This window comes from Nicotiana tomentosiformis, chromosome 5 (assembly GCF_000390325.3).
Source record: "Nicotiana tomentosiformis chromosome 5, ASM39032v3, whole genome shotgun sequence".
Taxonomy (NCBI): domain Eukaryota; kingdom Viridiplantae; phylum Streptophyta; class Magnoliopsida; order Solanales; family Solanaceae; genus Nicotiana; species Nicotiana tomentosiformis.
The window spans coordinates 57,568,724-57,586,479 of NC_090816.1; positions in this window are offsets into that span (position 1 = coordinate 57,568,724).

The following is a 17,756-nucleotide window of genomic DNA, read 5'->3' on the forward strand; positions in this document are numbered from 1 at the left end:
CAACACCGGTGTTAGTGTTGCCCTCTAGTTTAGGGATATATACTGTGTATTGTGATACTTCATATTGGCTTGTGTTGTGTATTTATGTAGGAGGGGTTAGTTATTGCATATGCTTCACGTCAACTGAAGCCCCACGAGAAGAATTAACATGTACATGATTTGGAGTTGGCCGCGAGAGTTCATGCTCTTAAGATCTGGAAGCATTATCTTTATTGGGTGTCGTGTGAGGTTAATACTGATCACTGTAGTTTGTAGCATTTATTTAAGCAGAGGAACCTTAATCTTAGGCGACGCAGGTGGCTTGAGTTACTAAAGGATAATGATATTACTATCCTCTATCATCTGGGCAAGGTGAATGTGGTCGCGGATGCCTTAAGTAGAAAGGCCGAGAGGATGGATAGTTTGGAATTCATTTCAGCAGAGGAGAGGCCATTGGCTTTGGACATTCATTCCTTAGCTAACAAACTTCTGAGGTTGGATATTTCAGAGCCCAGTCGAGTTTTTTCATGTGTTATGTCTCGCTCTTCTTTATTTGAGCGGATCAAGGCTCGTCAGTATGATTATCCGCACTTGTTAGTTCTTAGAGAGACAATGCTACGGGGTGGTGACAAAGAGGTTATCATCGGTGATGATGGTGTTCTGTGACTCATGGGTCGCCTATGTGTTCTTAATGTTGATGGCCTGAGGGAGACGATCCTAGATGAGGCACACAGTTTGCGGTATTCTATTCATCCAGGTGCGACGAAGATGTATCGTGACATGTGGCAGCATTACTAGTGGCGGCGGATGAAGGACATAGTTGAGTATGTGGCGAGATGTATAAATTGCCAATAGGTTAAGTATGAGCACCAGAGGCCAGGTGTCTTACTTCAGTAGATGGTTATACTGGAGTGGAAGTGGGATCGCATCACTATGGACTTCGTAGTTAGGTTGCCACAGACATTGAGGAAATTTGATGTCGTATAGGTCATTGTCGATAGGTTGGACCAAGTCGGCACACTTTATTCCGGTAGTGACTACGTACTCTTCAGAGAGGTTGGCCCAGATTTATATTCAGAAGATTGTCCGGTTGCATGGTGTGCCTATTTCCATCATTTCAGATAGAGGCCCTCAGATCACTTCATATTTCTGGAGATAAGTACAGAGTGAGATGGACCCAAGTAGTGCTCAACACGAACTTTCATCCATAGACCGGATGGAAGTCGGAGCGGACAATTCAGATCCTGAGGATATGCTGAGAGCATGTGTGATTAATTTCAGAGGGCAGTGGGATCGATTCTTACCTTTGGCCGAGTTTTCTTATAATAATAGTTATTTGTCCAGCATCTAGATGGTTTCATTTGAGGATTTCTATGGCCGGCGATGATGTTCCCCCATTGGTTGGTTTGAGCACGGCGAGGCTAGGTTATATGGTACTAATTTGGTAAAGGATGCCTTGGATAAGGTAAAGTTGATTCAGGAGCGACTTCGCATAGCTCAGTCCATACAGGAGAGTTACACGGATCAGAAAGTGCATGAATTTTCATTTATGGTGGGCGAGAAGGTTCTCTTGAATGTCTTGCCGATGAAGAGTATCATGAGGTTTAGAAAGAAGGGCAAGCTGAGACCGAGGTTTATCGGTCTATTTGAGGTTTTGGAAAAAATAGGAGAGGTTGCATATAGGCTTGCTTTGCCTCCTAGTCTATCAAGAGTTCATCAAGTTTTCAATGTGTCTATGCTCAGGAAGTACCATGTTGACAGGTCACATGTGTTAGATTAAAGCACAATTCAGCTAGATGAGAGCTTCGGTTATGAGGAGGAGCTAGTTGCCATTGCTGCCAGGCAGGTCCGCTAGTTGAGGTATAAGAAGATTTTAGCGGTAAAGTTCAAGTGGAGGGGTCAACCATTCGAGGAGGTGACTTGGGAGACCGAGGAGGACATGTGGAGCAGATATCCACACTTATTTAACACTCCGGGTAGGATTCTAGACCCGTTCGAGGATGAACGTTTGTTTAAGAGGTAGAGAATGTAACGGCCCGACATGTCATTTTTCTTTCTAGATCCCTGTTACCCTATTTAATAATTCCCGTATGTACATTTACTATTTTATGACTTGCGAGGATGGTTGGTTTGGTTTTTGGAATGGTTTAGGTTGAATTCGGAACACTTAGTTCCTTAATAGTAGCCTAAGGTGGCCAAGTTTGACTTGAATTGACATTTAAGTAAATAACCTTGGAACCAAAATTTGATGGTTCCAATAGGTTTGTATGATGATTTTGGAAGTGGGCATATGTTCAGATCGAGTTTTGGATGATCTGGGAGCATTCCGGTGCTTAACGTTAAAAGTTGGCACCTTGAAGTTTTTAGAGTTTCTTAAATGTGGTTTGAAGTAGACTTTGGTCCTATCGATGTCCGTTTGGGATTCCGAGCCTAGGAATATATTCGTATGGTGATTTGAGACTTGTGCGCAAAATTTGGCATCATTCCGAGTTGTCTAAGTATGATTCGTTGCGTTCAGAGCTAGTTGAAGAAGTTTGAAGTTCAAAAGTTGATTAATTTGGTTTTAGGGTGCGATTCTTGGTTTCTATGTTGTTTTATGTATTCCAAGGCTTCGAGCAGGTTCGTATTACGTTTTTGAACTTTTGGGTTCGTTTCGACAGCATACCGGGTGGCTCGAGTGTGTTTCGGACCACCCGGAGTTGAGTCATAAATTGCAGAAATTCTGCTGGTGGTTTCTTTCTTCGCGATCGCGGACGAAGCCACGCATTCACGATGAAGGAATTAGGCAAGGAAACTTTTCTTCTATGCGTTCTGGAAATAGGGGTCGCAATCGTGATGCTCTGGGGACACTGACCTTTGCATTCATAATCATTGATTCACATTCGCGTAGTGTAAGGCCAACTGCAGAGGAGTTAGGCTGTTAGCCTTCGCGTTCGCGTAGGGGAGCTCACGTTCGCGAAGGGTAGGTCAGGTTAGCCTTTGCGAACAAGAGTCACTTGTCGCGTTCGCGAAGAAACCTTTCTTTGCCTTGGCAGGTTTTGCCTTCGTGATCGCGAGGGACTTTTCGCGATCCCGATGAAGGACCATTGGGCAGAAACATGTTTTAAAATCGGGACTTAGGCTCATTTTCTCTCATTTCACTTTGGGTTGGCCGATTTTGGAGCTCTTGGAGAGGGATATTTCACCCGGCATTCTATGTAAGTGATTTCTACCTAATGTGAGTTTAATACATAGATTTTGGGTAGATTTTAACATGGAAATTGTCGAAATTATAGGATTATGTTGAAAAACTTAGGGTTTGGTAAAAATTGGATTAGACCTGGAAATTGATTATGGAATTGAGTAGAAATTATATATTTGAGTTTATAAGTTCATGGGTAACATTAATTTACGAAACTTTTAGGAATCCAAACACGTGGGCTTAGGGGTGGCTTTTAGGGCCTTTCTGAATTAGGTTGGCTAATTACTCTAATAGTTAAATTATGAAGTTTTGAGCATATATTGATTAGTTTATATGGCCTTTGGCTAGTTTGGATTGGCTCGGCATCGATTTGAGACTATTAGTGAGGTTAGAGAGCCGAGTTGTGAACTTGGAAGCAAGGTAAGTCTCTTGCCTAATCTTGTAAGAGGGAATTGTCCCCGTAGGTGCTTTAATTTTATTTTCTACTTTTTGTGGGTTCTACGTACGCACGAAATAATGAGAGTTCGTACATAGTTAAATTCATGTTATGTCAGGGTAGACTTATGACCTTGCCATGCAATAATTGTACTACTTGAACTCTACTTGTTGGTTAAATTACTTAAATTATAATTGAAAATTGATAGAGATTATGTTGAGTCGCGCTCCATTACCTTGGGCTTTTGGCAGAATACTTAAGTGTTAGTAGAATCCATGCCTATTTTATGTACCCATCTCTATGTTATAACCATAGTCCCGTATTTCGAAGAGTTTCTCTATTCTCTTGGATCGGGCCATATGCCTTGGCAGGTGCTATGAAAAAGCAATATGGATCGGGCCGAACAACCTCAGCAATATATTTAAAATGCATCTATAGTTCACGTTGGTCGGCCCTCGGTAGAGTACATGAGTATTATGGATCGGACCGTACGATCGCGGCATAACTCGTGCGTAATATCGCTAGGAGTCTGAATATACATGATATTTCCTTCATGACTGGAGTATTGATACTTATTTGATGGTTCTTATTTGTTAAAATGGCACGTAATAATTGGGGTCTTTAATTTGATATTTGTTAAAGAATCACGTTATTTATTGTTACTTATTCCATTGTTACTGTTGTACTTCATGCCTATTTATAATTCTTGCACAATTCTGCACTAATTGTGTAGGTTCTGGGGCAGGTACATATGGTGGCCATTAGGGCGCACATCCCCATTATTCGGAGACCTAACAGTGAGCTACTTCCCATGCTCCAATCTGTAGTATCCGGAGTCTCCTCCTTGTTGTATTTACTATTTTTGTCTATTTTATTTCAGATTGTAGTTATAGGGATTTTGTAAATTCTACTAGATAGATCATGCACTTGTGACACATGATTTTGGGAATTACTTGTAGATGTTTATGGTTTTTCCTAACATTGTTACCATTTTATTTTTATGTCTTATTTAAGCATTATATCACCATGATCTTTTATACTTAGTTTCTTTATTAATTAAAAATTCATGATTTCAAAATCAATAAAATGAGTAATTAATTTGATAGTTCACTATTGGCTTGCCCTATGGCGATGTTGGGCGCCATCACGACCTATAGTGGGTTTGTGATTGTGACAACTTATGTCAAACTTCAAAAATATCCAAACAATGAAAACATATTCATAATAATACTAGCATCAAAAACCGACTCGATGTCACAATGTACTCATGGCTTGAATACTCATCATTGTAGAGAAGTCTAATAATGTTACCTATCCCTCGTGAAATCATGTGCCCTCACAACAAAATCAAAGTGAGTAAGTAAAATCCATACATTTGAATCTTATGATCAAATATAGCTTAAGTACTCACACATATCAAAAAAAATGCTCACTCTCACAAAGAAGTCACATGCGTGCAATTGGTGCCATAGGTTTGCCCTTTATGTAAACCTCTACTAATATAGGCTCGCTTGATCGAAAATCAATTAGGACTTTTTCATGATTATAATGTGGGCTAAGAGACGGGTAGTGTCACGACCCAAACCAATGAGCCGCGACGGGCACCCGGTACCTTACTCAACCGAGTACCAACATAACGTATCTTTCATATCATTCCATCATAGGTAAATGAACCGGAGTAAAGCATGAGGGAATAAACTTATACATATGACATACTGGCCTATAAGACCAAAACGATCATTCATACACTAAACATAGGCCGACAAGGCCATACAATCTTTCATATACATGACATCTGTCTACAAGCCTCAAAGAATAAATAATTGTCATAAAGGTCGGGACAGAGCCCCGCCATACCAAACAATAAACATCTAAGTCATACTGATCAAACAAGCAATTTCGGAGCAAATGGAGTGCACCAACATCTTTCGCTGAGCTGATCGCCTACTTGGAGGATGCTCGACCTGTCTATCGAGACATGCGGGCATAAAACGCAGCGTCCCTAGGCAAAAGGGACGTCAGTACAAATAATGTACCGAGTATGTAAGGAATGAAAATCAGTAAATAATAGACATAAGAGAAACATGGAGTAAAAGACTCGACATATACGTCTGCATAGCTCTGTGGACCATTTCATTTTTATAACATCATGCATATGCATATAAATGTCATACCATGTATAGGTATATGCGTTCATAACATCATCAAGCCTCTGAGGGCATCCCATCATATCATTTCGGCCACTGTGGGTAAATCATCTATGTATACCAGCTAATCAGGTGGTGGTGCGTATATAACGCCGTAACCTTTTTCCCATATCCTATATACATATACAATATGCGTATATAATGCCATCTGGTCATGGGTCAATGTATATGTATAAATGCATGAAATGCATAAGAAATATGTTAATAAGATTTCTCGAAATGTCATAAAAATAATATGCCTGTCGGATAAACTTTATCAAATATGTAATTTTCTGAGACCCATGAACAGAAGATATAATAATAATTTACATGGGGAATCAAGAATATAGACACCCCTAATATTTCTATGAATAGAGTCATTTATGAAAGTTGCGTATTTTGCTCATTTCGTTTGTGTCATTTGGACCATGCCAAAAGAAAGAAGGGATAGCCTTAACATACCTGGAGTAGGAAAAAATCTATACGATATTCTTTAGAAAGGTTGCTCTGTACTCTGTTATAATTGTAAAATCTCACTTTGATTTGAATTGTTGAAGATCTTACGTGCTTACGTGATATATGCAGATGCATATATGAATTATTCACGTTACCTACCATCTTACTTACAAAGTCTTACTTACAAAATCTTACTTACCCATATTACTTACAAAATCTTATTGTTTGAGATGATATGGGCCCCACTTTATGTGGATGACTTAGCCAACCATTCTTCTAATTATGCCACATAGTTTGCAAACCAAAGAGTCATTTGTCTAAGAAGTGCCTTGCTGCCACGTGGGGTGAGGGGGGAAGATTTTAGTCTTTATCCATTTCACTTATTAATTTAATTAGGTAATATTTCGTTACCCGGTAATTAATCAATTATCAATACAATTAAGAATTTTCTCAAATTACTTAAAATACTACTCACTTTTAATATACGTTATGTACCATACTATCGTGGTCATGGGGTACCTTGTATGGTATTAGTCCATAAATGTCGGGTATTGAAGCTCGGACCGTATTTTATCCAAATCAACAACCTTCAACAAAACTTATTTTCTTTGATTCGTTTCCCCTTTATCCTTCACGACACTTACTTATCGCTTGTTATAAATAGCATAAATGCTTATAACCTCAAGATAATCTCATCCCCGAGTCTATGTCGATTAACTTACGACGAAATTTTTACGTACGAAAATGCGGAATGTAACATCTCATTTCCGAGCTTACATCAATTTACTTATAGTGTACTTCCACGTACGGAAACATGGGGTGTAACATCATTCCCCCCTTTGGAACATTCGTCCTAGAATGCTGACTGGTGCACTTATCATTATCATAACCTATAGCTCTTGAAAATACTTAAGTACTCTCCTTGCCATCTAGGAAACTGTTCTGTGAATTAATCCAAAGGGCAGGACATTCCCCCCTTTAGGCCTCTTTCTCACACCACGGTCTGTGGTCGGAATTCTTCCAACCTCATAACTCTTGCTACCTTCTGTCATGCAGCATGTACGACTTTTTCTTTGTATGTGCGCCTATGCGACTCTCTCTCCTTTTTCCTCCAGTTTTTAGCCAATATCTATGCCTCACTTTGTAAGCATATACAGAGCTTGATAAGATGTCTCTCTGGCATCTATAACTGAAGTTCTTTGCTCGATATTTTGTTGAACTTACAAATATTGCTATATCTTATTTCATAGATCCGGTTATCCATTCGTATAACTTTACTGCATCTAGGTAGGTCATACTATATCATAACTCTTACTTCGATTTATCGTTACTGAGGTCTACTACTGAACTCCAGGTTACTTTCGTTGCTTCTTATCATAGATGTATAAATCTATGTATTTCAATACTTCCTTATTATTGTTCATCTAAAGGATGGAATCCTTATCTCCTCACATACATTGGAACTTTATCCATCTATTATCGATTCACCTTAATGTTGATCCATAATCTAACACTGATAACTTGACCTCTTATGTAACACTGTCGCTAGGGCTCATGTCTCGTCGGGGAATATTTCAAGTGATTTTCCTGATCCACTTAGCGGCGATATTGTACTTCAATAACCGTACTTTATAGTATCCTAATGTGACTCACTTACGTGGGTATTTTAATCTTGTACAATTCATGAAATCCCTTCAAATCATCACTCAATCGAAGGTCCAAACATCATCCTTCATTTATCACAAGTATACCCTCATTTTACTACCAGGGCAACATTCCATCTCTTTTAAATGCTATTAGTCTTAGACTCCTTTGAGTTCATTCAGGCTATACTGAGCTTTATATAACTGAGATAAACCATTATCTCTCTTGTTTTTATGGGCTTAATCCTTAGGACTTATACATTTCTTGTCACCTCTTCACTCGCCCTTTCTTATCCTTACTTCTGTCATAAGACCTTGTCTCTTTACTATACTTTAGCTTGCGACCTATACATATCTATTTATACTACTCGCAACCTTCCTTCAACTTGCTTGCACCATATATTTCCTTGTGTTATTCTGAAATATCAAGCGAGATATTACATTATCTCTAACTCTTACTCTCTTGGCTGGATCTTTCGGTACCTAGAAATCATATGCTGGAAGATATGCTACTGACGACGCCGCTATCATTTCTGGATACTGAATCTCCGTGCTTCTAGCCTTCTATCCGAAGTATGGACTATTCACAACCCTCTGTATTTGAGTATCTTGTACGTTGTTCACCTTTACCTTACTTACCTTAAAGTCTCGCCTCACATCTTCTATCTCGTTCATGACCTCCCTTCCACATAGGTATAATTCACATCCACAACTTGAAGCTTTATTATAATACTTGCACCTCTGGTGCATATACAATCCGGTAGGAGCTTCATACTGACTTCTTATGAGGTCGGTACTTCTTCTAACTAGCTTTATTATAGGGCCGTTATAGAATATGGTTGATGTACTATCTCTCTTGTATTTAAGAGTGATCCTGCAATGTTCTCAATCACGAGGTCTAAAAAAATTTTGGTCCAATAATCAGACTCCTGATTTACTGAGTTGATGTAACTCTTTAGTTTCCTCTTCCTTCTGATCAGCCTTTATGTAGGCTTAAACTATCTTCCGATATGCGGCTCCTGGGATTAGTAATTTACATGATGTGGGGTCTAGGGTTCAGATCTTTACATGATGTGTATAAAGCTTTGTTTGCTAAACTTTGGTGGAGATTCAGAATAACAAAATCATTATGGTCTAACTTTATGTGAAACAAGTATTGCAAGAAAGAAATTCCTACATTAGTGTAGTTTAGGGGAGGATCTCATGTGTGGAGACAGATGTTAAATGCAAGGGAAGATGTAGAATATGAGATTTTGTGGGAGATAAAGAGTGGTACAACAAATATATGACATGAAAACTGGACATGATTAGGGGCATTATACCATGTGGTACCACCTGACTCTCATATGAATAAGGACCTACATGAAGTAGCAGAACTAAGGCAAGAAGATAGCTGGAATGAGGAGCTACAGGAGCAGAATTTTCATGAAGATATAGCTGAACATATTATACATAAGGTGCAATTTGAAGGAAGTCCTGGCTACTGGGATAGACCATTATGGAAACCCACTGCTTCTGGTAAGTTTACTGTGAGTAGTACTTGGCATCTAGTGAGACATAGAACAAACCCTAATCCAGAATATAAGCACATGTGGATAAAGTGTTGCCTTTTAAGATATCATTCTTTAACTGGAGACTTTGGAGGGGCAAACTGGCTACTGGTGATTTATGGAGAAGGCAAGGTTACATATGTGTCTCTAGGTGTTGGTGTTGTCAACCAACACAAGAGGAAGACATTCATAAATGCTGTAGGGATCAGTTTTCAACGGGTACAGTTACATCAGGTTATTCGGACATGGTTAAATGCTCCATGTAGTCCAAACCTTAAGTCTCTATACCAGGCAGTGCCAACAATTGTCACATGTGAGTTCTAGAAGATGAGAAACACCAATAAGAATGAAGAATATGTTTCAGTCAATAGGTTCATACATGAGATCAACAAGACAATGTACTTCTTGGCAAAGGTCAGATACAGTTGGCTCACTGATATTCTATATCTCTGGCCAGATATAGTAAGGTTCTTTGAGGAGTATAGGCCAGTGATTGTTACTAAACGAGTGACATGGCAATTGTCTTATACTGGCTAGTACAAGTGCAACACTGATGGGGCTTCAAGAGGCAATCCTAGTCCTAGTTCTTTTGATTTTTGTGTGAGGAATAGAGAAGGGGATTTGTGTATTCAAAGGCACAACAACTAGATAAAACAACCAATGTTGCGGTTGAGGCAAAGGCAATAGAAGAAAGATTGTCCTATTGTGTAGCTCATGACCTACATCCTCTTATATTGGAGACAGATTCATTGGGTATGAAGAAGATCATTGATGCAGATTGGGATCCTCCATGGTGTATTGGGGCTGAAGTTAAGAGGATCAAGGAGATGAAAGAGCATTTTAATATGTTGTATAAGTATGTTCTAAGGGAGGGCACAGAAGCAGATTATTTAACTAACCTTGTGTTCTCTTTTTCAGGTACAATTCAGTTTTATTCTTTCTCTTAACTGCCAAGTGCAGGGAGGAGACTAATCAATCTTGAAAAGTCTCAAACTCCTAACCTTAGGGTTAGGATTTCCAAAAGTAAAGAACCTGACTGATGAACATATGTCTGACTATAAAGCCTGTTGTTGCTACTAATTGTTTTACCTATTTATTCTGTATAGTGTTAGGTTATTTTCCAGTGGTATTAACATGTCATCATGCTCATTCTAGTGGTGATCGAATGTTATATGGAACTGTTAATGCAATCAGGCTAGAGGTTACTCAACATGAAAGATCACATAGTGTTTGTAAGACTAGCTATAGTCTACTGAACATTCAAATGGTGAACTCAATCTGGGATCCAATGGCCTTAAAAGTTCAACTGTCTATGCTTGGTATTCTAAGTATTTTCATGACTTCTTTCAGTGGTATTAGTATGTGTACATCCCCGGTCTGGAGGTGTTATGACAGTGCTAGGTTTTGGATTGAAAAACAGGCTAGGAGCTTTTGCAAAGGCCATTTCTGGCAGCTCTTACTTTCTGATATGAACATTTACATGTGTTAGTTCGATTAATCTACAGCCTCTCCTCAGTATAGGTATGGTCAGCTACTTAATGAAAATTGGGTGTGGGATGCTCAAACTCAAAATCATTGCATGCACAAGATGCTTGGATGCTTGGACAGCCTCAGAAGTAGGTGTTGTTGATTTGAGATTCATATTTGCCTTGTCCTTTGGAATGCAAAACTTGGATCCTGGTGAGAGCGTTAGAGGTGCTACATTGAAGTTTTGTCCTTGTCTTTTGAATACACACAAAACCAAATGTTGGAGACAGTCTTTTATACAAATTGTAATTAGCTAGCTTTATTTTTGCATCTTTTAGTTTTGGTCTTGGACAAGTTGTAAACATTGGATCCTTATATATATATATATATATAGGTATCCTACCTAGTAGTATATTTGCTAAAAGAAAATTTAATCTAGAAAAATAGCTAATTCTAAGTCCCCGACAACAGCGCCAAAAATATGTTGCGGCCAAACGTACACACAAGTATACGCGGTCGTCAAGATATAAAGTGACTAGAAGTCGGATGTCGAAGCCACGAGTACTTATTATCAACTATTAACTAAATTAGACTATCCTAATTATCTAAACAAAAATTAAACCTAGAAGTATTGATCCTAACCTAATTAAAATAAAGGAAAACAAATAGTGATCTCTTAACAAAATAAGAGCAGATTTTTATGTTATCAATATGATGAAAACGATCTAGGGCTATGGGCTCTCTATCAATCCTATTGAATTCTTCAAGTGAATTGGCTAATTAATTTATCTGGTTTATTGGTTGACGGGGTTAATATTGCTCATAAGAATCTGTCGATCTCTTACTTACCTATTCAAGCTAACCTAACATCTATATATCTATAGAGTTAGAATCAGCAAGAATGCATTCGTAATTCCTGTATAATAACCAAGCAAGGCAATTAGCATATATCTATCCTAACCGCGAATCCATTCCTCGATGCACGGGTTCAAGAACATACTCTACTCAATCCTATGTGCAATCTAGAAATCTCACTTTCGAGTTTAATTCTAGATTCGTAGATAGTATTTAATTGGTGATCAAGCAATCAAATTATTAGCCGTAGGATTGAATAAATAAACCAATATGATAAATCAAGAAATCAAAATCAACATTCGAATAACAATATTCATGAAATAACCACAACCCTAGAACATGAAATTTAGCTCCACATAGACATGGTAGCCAAATAACAAATCATACAAATAAATATAAAATTAAGGTTGGTGGAAAAAAGGATGAAACTCGGCCTCCTCGGCGGCTTTACGCTCTCTCTTGGTTAAAAGTTTTGTAAAAATTATGTTTAAAAGTATTTATAAGTGTAGGAAAAAGTCTAAACGAAATAACCAAATCCAAAATTAAAAAAGAGAAAAAATAGCTTCTAATCGCGGACACTGTGCGTCGCCACGTGAACCACGCGATACACCTCATGCTGGACCTCGCGTCGCAAGGATAAACGCGAGATGAAATCCTTGCATCGCCTGCCTCTGTCTCAGTGTTTCGCTGCTTCAATTCTTCGTGGGTGTTTGGACATAAGAATTGTAAAATTCCAAAAAAAAAAGTGAAAACATTTCAAGTAAAAATGGTATTTGAAAATTAGAGTTTTGTTTGGACATGAATATAATTTTGGGTTGTTTTTGAAGTTTTGTGAGTAATTTGAGTGAAAATTTTGAAAAATTACTTTTTGGAGTTTTTCAAAACTTCAAAAAATTTCAAAAAGTATTTTCAAGTGAAAATTGAAAATTTTATGAACAAACGCTGATTTCGGAAAAAAATGAAAAACTTTTGAAAAAAAAAAAGAAAAATTTCTTATGTTCAAACGGGCTATTCAGTTCTTTAAGATGAAGTGCTTTTTACCTAACTTTCCTTTTCCAATATTTGATTCAATGTACTGCCTCACTTTCTTTCCTTGTTTCTTTGTATACTTTTGTCTACAATCATTACCCAATTATGACATCATTATATTTTCAATCATTAAATAATCATGAATCATTTTTGTAGATGTATAAAATACATATAAAATCTTTACTTTGCTCCTAATTTTATTTTTAAAGTACCTACACATAAAATAAACTCAATTAAGCACAAATATAATACAATTTAGTATTAAAGCATCAAAATATAAGATAAGTAATGCACTAAAAATATATAATTATAGTCAAACATCAGATAATCATAAACTTTGAAAAATTTTGGAATATATTGATCCCTATTTATCCTTTGGGATAACTATTCACAAGTATTTTGTTTGAGCATTATAAATTCTTTGGCATAACAGTTGTGTATTTACGCGATTATGTTTTTTTTATGGTTTTTACTTAGTGATTGAAGCAAGCTTATACTAATTCTTATCTTTTCCTTCTTTTGCATGAATACTCCATTGGGCCTGTTGAGCTCCTTTTGGGCTCTAGCCCAGTTTGAGCAACTAGGGTGCCGTTGTTGTCGCTTCCTGTTGTCTTTTCCCGATCCAATAGAGCTAATGTTGCGCCTGTCTAGTAGCACTCCAACAAGAATGGAGTCTAGCCCCTCGGAACCTATTTCTTATATTCATTAATGCATGTTTGTATTGGTGTGATGATTAACGTTAAACGTATTGCACGGTTTCCTTCTTCTCTTAGTGATTATATAGGAAATTCTCTTAGGTGAAATTGATTAGGGATCAAAATAGCAGTCAACTTAATTCGAACTTCTCGTTATAATTTTGTTTCAAATTCTGCTTAAATAATTAGTTTAATCCACTAAATTCATGAGACTCTTGCAGATTGATTTTTCAAAAGAACAAACCTACAAACCATTATTTTGGAAATTAGAAACTGCGAAATAGGGTCTTTGGCCCAATCAATTTCAGTAGTCAGCAAAACTAGAATTGGATTTTTAAAAGGCTGTTGGGTTTTGTTTCAGCCCATTTGAATTTTAAAACACACAAACCCTTTCAAATATTTTTGGGACATGACACCCTAGCCGGTTTCACTCATCAAGAAAGGCCAGGTCCTAGATAACACGAAACTTGCGAAAAATGATCATTTTCAAAAAGTTAAGACTATAAGGTACATTTCCAAAACCATGGCACGTGTCAAATAATTTCGGTCACCTTCATCATTAGTACCCTTATTTATATTCTAAATACATTTTTACCTTTCATTTATACGTGTACTCGTGCCATTATTCTGGCACCAGTTGCTTCACCACCCGTTCAGCCAGCTAGAGGAAGGAGTCAGGTAGCCCTGGGTGGAGGCTAATCAGTTAGAGGTAGAGGTCGGCCAGTGAGAGGTCGTCCTCTAGTGGAGGACATGTTGGTGGGGCTTAGCCTCATTTTTATGTATTTCGGGGTAGGCCCAAGGCATAGTCGTCCGATGCAGTTATTACAGGTATTAACTCAGTCTGTCACAGAGATACTTCTGTGTTGTTTGATCGGAGTTCTAGGTATTCTTAGGTGTCTTCATATTTTTTATCGCACTTGAGTATGCCTCGTGATTCTCTTGATGTTTTTGTTTCTCAGTCTACACTGGTTGGAGATTCCATAGGAGTTGACCGGGTGTGTCGGTCTTGTGTTGTTACTATTAATGATTTTGATACTATAGTTGATCTTTTGTTGTAGAATATTATTTTGAGTTCATTCTTGGTATGGATTAGTTCTCCCCATATTACGCTATCTTGGATTGTCATGCCAAGACTGTGACCTTAGCCATGTCGGGGTTGCCGAGATTAGAGTGGAGAGGGACCCTCGGGCGTTCCACTAGCAGGGTGGTTTTATATCTGATAGCTTGGCATATGGTTGACAAGGGGTGTCTAGCGTATTTAGCTTACATCTGAGATTCTAGTGCGGAGGTTTGTTCGGTGGATTCAGTGAACTGAGGGAGTTTTCATAGGTGTTTCCTGCACATTTGTCGGGTATGCCAAACGACAGAGATATTGACTATTGTATTGATTTGGTTCCAGGCACTCAGCCTATTTCTATTCCACCATACCGTATGGCTCCAACAGAATTGAAAAAATCGAAGGATCAGTTGCAGGACTTGCTTGACAAGGGATTTATTAGACCGAGTGTTTCACCTTGGGGTGCGCTAGTGTTGTTTGTTAAGAAGAAGGAAGGATCGATGAGGTTGTGCATTGACTATCGGCAGTTTAACAAAGTTACCATTAAGAACAAGTATTTGTTGCCTAGGATTGATGATCTATTTGATCAGATTCAGGATGCCAAGGTGTTTTCCAATATTGATTTGAGATCTGGCTACCATCAGGTGAAGATTAGGGCATCAGATGTCCCTAAAACAACTTTTAGGACTCGGTATGGTCATTATGAGTTCTTGTTGATGTCATTTGGTTTGACTAATGCTCCAGCAACATTCATGAATTTTATGAACCGAGTGTTCAAGCCTTATTTGGATTCCTTTGTGATTGTCTTCATTGGTGATATTCTGGTTTGCTCTCGTAGTAGAGAGGAGCATGAGTAGCACCTACGAATTGTACTTCAGCCTTTGAAGGATCGCCAGCTATATGTCAAGTTTTCAAAGTGTGAGTTCTGGTTTGACTCAGTTGCCTTCTTGTGTCATGTTGTATCTTCTGATGGTATCAAGGTAGACCCCAAGAAGATAGAGGCAGTTCAGAATTGGCCTAGACCTACCTCAGATATAAAGATTCGGAGCTTCTTAGGTTTGGTGGGCTACTATTACCATTTCATGGAGGGGTTTTCATCTATCTCAGCCCCATTGACCAAGTTGACTCAGAAATGCTCTCTTTTTAGATGGTACAATGAGTGTGAGGAGAGATTTTAAAAGGTCAAGACATCCTTGACTACAGCACCAATGTTGGTGTTGCCCACTGGTTCGAGGTCTTACGCTGTGTATGGTGATGAATCACGTATTAGACTTGGCGCGGATGGAAGAGTGATTTCCTACGCATATCGTCAGTTGAAGGTATCTGAGAAGAACTACCTCGTGCATAATTTGGAGTTAGTAGCCATTATTCACGTGCTCAAGATATGGAGGCATTACTTATACAACGTGCCATGTGAGGCCTACACCGATCATCGAAGTCTCTAGCATTTATTCAAGCAAAAGGTTCTTAATTTGAGGCAGTGGAGATGGTTGGATTTATTTATAGACTATGATATCACCATATTGTATCATCTGGGGATAGCTAATGTAGTGGCTAATGCCTTGAGTAGGAAGGCGGAGAGCATGGGTAGCTTAGCATTTATAGCTGCAATGGAGAGACCATTGGTCATAGATGTTCAGGTTTTGGCTAAAAGGTTGGTGTGTTCTCCGAGAGGTTCGGGAGTAATTTGAAACACTTATTTCCTAAGTTGAGGTTTAAGGTCGGAAGAGTTGACCAAACTCAATATTTTGGGTAAACGATCCCGGAATGATGTCTTAAAGGTTCTAATATGGTCGTATGATGATTTTGGACTTGTACGTATTTTTGGTTAGAGTCTCGAGTGGCCCTGTGTTGATTCAGTGCTCCTAGTCGAAAGTTAAAATTTTAAACTAAAGAGAATTTGAGATTTTTGGTTTGATACTTGATTATTTGTTTTGATATTATTTGTGGTATTTCGAGCTCTTGGACAAGTTTATATAGGGTAAACGAACATGTTAGGATGATTGGAATGGGTTATGGGGGGCTCGGGGTGAGTTTTGGGTTCATTTTGGATCATTTTGAGCTACGTTAAAAAATTAGATTCTTTGGTGTAGCAACACCTGCAGTTCGTGGATCGCACCTGCGAATGGAGGTTCACATCTGTGCAAGGAGGTTAGGGCAAGGAGGTTTCGCACTTGCGGTGCTTGGGGTCGCACCTGCAACCAATCAGGTCGCACCTGCGAAATACCTGTCAGATTCTTTGAAGTCGAGATTTAGCTCATTTTCTCCATTTTTGAGTTTTGGAATGGAATAAGGAGATTTTGAAGAGGATTTTCACTCAAATCTTGAGAGTAGGTAATTTTTACTTGGATTTGATCATGTATTTTGATTTTGGATTTCTACACCTAAAACGCGAATTTTAAGAGTAAAATTTTGAGTTTTTGTCCACAACTTAAGAGGGTGCATTTTGAGATTTTGAGTACCGATTTGGACTCATATTTGGAAACCAATTATTTATTTGGACTCGTGGGGTATGGGTCACCAGAATTAACCTTGGACTTGGGTTTTAACTATGTGGGTCGAGGTTAACTTTCTATTGACTTTTGAGATTTGATTAAAGAATGAAGCTTTATTGTTAGGAATTGATTTCTATGACCTTATTTGAACCTATTAAGTATTATATGGATAGATTTAGAACGTTTGGAGGAGAATTCCAAAGAAAAAATGGTATTTGAGGGTTGAAGCTATTCCAGCAGAAGGTAAGTTTCTTGTCTAACCTTGTTAAGAGAAATATTTTTTGCAAATTGGACACACTTGTTACAAGCTACATGATTTTGGGTGACATATATACAAGGTGACGAGCGTATATACGTACACCAAGGCTATACCATATTTTGGGTAGTTTTAGGCTTTTTCATGATTTGTTTGGTTAGTTGTTCTTCTTGGATTGTGCGTTATTAGATTGTATAACTATATCGGCCTATTTATTCATGATATAAATAATGTTTTAGCTTATGATATTTTATTTGGGCATGATGGGCTATTTTTGAGATTGTTGATATACTTGATTTAGTCGTAGTCATAATTTATATCATGAGCACACATCTACATTTTTATTTATTATGTCCTTGAGCATCTTATTGTTTATTTCTTGAGCATATGAATACATCCTTAGAGATGGAGATCTTGACACATATTGATACGGTTATGGCACATTGGGACATTATGAGCGGATTGATATTG